The sequence below is a fragment of the Henckelia pumila genome, chromosome 2, assembly GCF_033568475.1.
Source record: "Henckelia pumila isolate YLH828 chromosome 2, ASM3356847v2, whole genome shotgun sequence".
Lineage (NCBI taxonomy): Eukaryota > Viridiplantae > Streptophyta > Magnoliopsida > Lamiales > Gesneriaceae > Henckelia > Henckelia pumila.
The window spans coordinates 115,398,571-115,402,670 of record NC_133121.1 but is presented as its reverse complement, the minus strand read 5'-3'; the positions used below and the strand labels follow the sequence as shown (position 1 = coordinate 115,402,670).

Here is a 4,100-nt window from a genome sequence, read left to right as displayed (position 1 = left end):
ATATTGTCATCAAGAATATAGAACATGCCAAAAAAGTTCAATTAACACTTGAATATTGAAACATAAATCTCATATACATATAGACACCCATGTACCAATAAATTTCAGCACCTGCGGCTACAAGAGATTTTGTAATAGCTCATCCATAGCCATTATCATCAGCTAAACTAGTAATAAATTCCCTTTTCCCGGAATAAAGTATAATCTATTATATGTATGATTCTCTGTATGGAAATACTTTATCCGTTTCATTTCTATTTGGTTTTAAGATTTTGAAAAAATTTATAAGTGACATGCTATGATCGCCAAAGATCAATAATCACTCTGTATAAAAAAATAATTCAGGTTTTCTCTCATTTTGATTGGATAACATTGGCTTCAAATCAAGTTTTCATATTTTATTGATCTGTTTCCGAAATAGTTATCTGTGACTACACACAATAAGAAGATATTTGAAATACTGTCACGGAAGCGTAAAACAATTTCAAAATCATAACTGGAAATGAAGTCAACATCCGAGATTGGTTCAACAATAACTTCAACAAGTACCTGTTCTACAAGTCTCAAGTGACACAATATATCTAGGAAAATCTTGTAAGAGCTGTAACAAAACCAATAGAAAGAACCTTAAATCATTAGTACGGATTATATGTAAATATTTACATCTTTTAGTTTAAACATCCAAAGCAATCTGAAACTCCAATAATAATCACATCATGACCATAACAACATAAATTACTTAATAAATTCATAAAATTTAAGGAAAAAAAAAAAAGCAATGAAGTAGATAAAGAAAAGGAAAACAGAGAGTGATCAAGATTCAGCAGTAACATTGGAATGCAACTCCACGGCCAGATCATCGTTTCTATCAGGAGAAATAAAATACAGCAAAACATCAAACACAGATTTCTCATACGGACAAGCATGATTCTGTCCAAATTCAAAAATTCCATCCATCATTAAGAATATAAGAGAAAGAATAGGTACCAGAAAGTAGGAAAAGCTCAATTATAAGAACCTAAAACCAAACCCATTAATATTATCAAATCAACAAGATATATACGAGATAAGACTTGGCTGCCTCAACGTGCGGCGGAGCACGAGGTTAATCCGCTGAGCAGAGAAAATGAGTTGCCAGATGTTTCCAAGGACACATTGTGGATCGCTTTTTGGAGCATCCAATATCTCAGACCTTTTTCTCCCATGACCAAGCACCTAAGAAAAATGCAAATTCAAGAACTCAATCATTCCAAGAAACAAGAAGGGACAAAATATAAGAAGTAAAAGGAAATGACATTTTACATAAAATCATTCAAGGATTCCAAAAGCCACACCATAAATAAATTTTTTTTAAAAAATGCATTTCGAGTAATCAAAGAGCTACACCACAAATAACATCTAGAAACCAAAGAAGTACATAGTAAACAACCCTCGAGTAATCAAAGAACAAGACAAAAAAAAAACATCAAGAAAACATATTTCAAGAAATAAAAAAGAAATTGCGCAAACATTGTGTTGTAGTATGAATTGATGGCAGACATACAAGCATCTGAACAAGTTCTCACTTCTTACTTCGTAACCCCAATTGTATAATTTCATTTCACCTTCCATCTCTCTCTGTAATTATGTTCTGGAAACCTAGGATTTGTCTTGTGGGTTATATATATGGAAGTCGGAAGCTTGAAAATGCTATTTTCTTTCCTTTTCATAGTATATTAGTATGTGCATTTTCTCCAAATTTATCTACTTTCTATAGATTTTGACACGTCCAAGAGAAAGCAAAGTACTTATGCAAACATAAAGATGTAGTCAGGAAATTGTGTTTCATAAACAAGAATCTTAGATCCAATCTAGTTAATGACATCCAATTTAACACACATTTTCCTTCTCACTACACTGTCAAGTCAAGTGAAGTTCTACAAGTCCACCCTTAATTGAATAAATAGAATAAAAAATTTTCCTGACTAAATATGAAATAAGAAAATTTGCCCATTCTTAAGCAAGATCGAGTCTGAAAGCCTACGGCAGTGAACGGTGGACTTGCGGCGGCCGTGACTGAAATATGTCGGAAAATTTGAGGAGGTGCCATAAATCTCTATAAAACTCAAATCCAAGCAACCTACAACCAGAAAACACCAAAATCGATCGGAAAACGACCGGAAAAACGCAATTAATTCCAACAACCGAAATAAAAATCTGGAATTTCCTTATGGAATGGGTATCGAGAGAGAGCTTGCGACGAGATCTTACCAAATATGTAGTCAACTGAACATTTCCGTCAAAGAGGCGGAGGTGGAAGGCGAAGATGCAAATCGGCGGCGATTGGGCTGGAGAAGAAAGGGAATAGCGTTTAAGGATAAATTTTAGATAGAAAAGTGTGAGGGAAATTAAAATCTAAGATACCCGGTTATTCTTTTTACTTCAGTAATTATAATTATAAATTTTATTTTTTAGCTTTTTACTTCGTCTAAATTAAAATACTGAAGTAAAATGTTATCAAAAATACAAGTGAAGCCCGTGTTTTTTAAATTCTGAAGTAAAAAATTAGTTTTTACTTCACCAATGTTATTATCGAAGTTGATTGTTCCATATTACTTCGTCAATAATAATTGCCGAAGTAATAGGTGGCGAAGTAAAAAGCCAAAATTCTACTAGTGTACATCCTAAACGAGATATAGCTGAAGAGGAACAAGATCACCATAACTATAATCAAATCTCATGCTAGAATCAACTATCATATAAAAGTCATTATGCTACATCATGTTGTCTTAAGGATTTATAACATCAACTCAAATCCTATATACATCAACAAGACAACAACTTAATAACCAACAAGTCTTGGTACAAGTAGCTATAACATGATCATGTTTTAAGACTCAACACAAACATTGACAGCTCCAACCATCTAAACTCGGATCATCACGCTATTCTATCATCTCTTCCATCCCTTGTTCTTCAAGATCGCTTTTGCCATGTTCCACTCCCGCCTATTGCCATGACATATACAACACAACAATAGCCGGATAACTCCGGTGAGAAATATATTTCTCAGTAAAAGCAACTAAACATGCATAGCAAAGTATATATCAAATTCATGATATAAAAGTAACTACAATGCATGTTTTAAAACAAGGTTCTCTAGTTCATCGTTTGGGATCCCGAGAAGAAGATATCATAACTAACCACCGACTCTCCCAATCGAGGTGGGGCTACTTATCTTGCTTCTCTAGACTTTGAAGCCATTATATATGTAAATCAGACGCTAGGCTAAGTCAACCACCCAGGCCATACATATATAATCCCTCAAATCGTCTAATCGAACGTTTCCGTTCATTTCAAAATCAAAGAAACAAGTCTTACAAGATGAATGCAATATATATCAATAAGATCACATTCATTAACATCAAGACTTATTCAACCATTCATAGAAAAGCATATAAAAGCAACTAAGCAAATAGGTATGTGATTTAGGGAACTCGATACAAACCATCTCGAGTTATAATCCCATTCAACATAGTAGTCCACTTTTACCTTTCAAATGTGATGTTTAAGGTGATTCCAAGCTATCCCAATCTGAACAACACAATAACTAAATCTGTATCAAAATCTGCCCTCAAGTTCAATCCAATTCTATTGGCAAAATAGACTCCAAACCTTGCTTCAACTCGTTCCCGGTTTGACGTTAACGTTCTTGAACTCAAAATACTTCAACCACAATCTGAAATGAAGTATATACATCCAACAACATCAATACAATTCAATCATATCCCAACTCAATAAAAGAAGATAGCAAAACAGTTCACAATCACAAGTCCGGCGGCGTAACGACATAAAGTCGGCAACCAAAACTCAAAGCTACCTAAACTCACAATCATATACAACATATATCATGTGTATACCACTAAAACCCAGCATATCAGATGCTAATAATGTCTCATTAAAGCTGCTAAATCATCACAATAGCATACAATCACCGTTTCTGAATCCATCTTCACTATAACAAGATATAACACTTCAAAAACTTCATACAAAACACAACGTACTGATCTCTGCCATTTTCGAATTCTCAAACATGATGAACCAAAATAAAACTTACATCA

At 33.7% G+C, this 4,100-nt stretch overlaps 1 long non-coding RNA gene across 1 annotated transcript; it reads right to left on the bottom strand.

Moving 5' to 3' along the window:
• Positions 1-1,138: 1,138 nt before the first annotated feature.
• On the bottom strand, positions 1,139-2,355 carry LOC140879674 (uncharacterized). Its single transcript, XR_012149483.1, has 3 exons — positions 2,251-2,355; positions 2,024-2,119; positions 1,139-1,215 (listed from the first exon to the last, which is right to left on the bottom strand). It is a non-coding gene; the product is annotated as an uncharacterized lncRNA (long non-coding RNA).
• Positions 2,356-4,100: the final 1,745 nt, after the last annotated feature.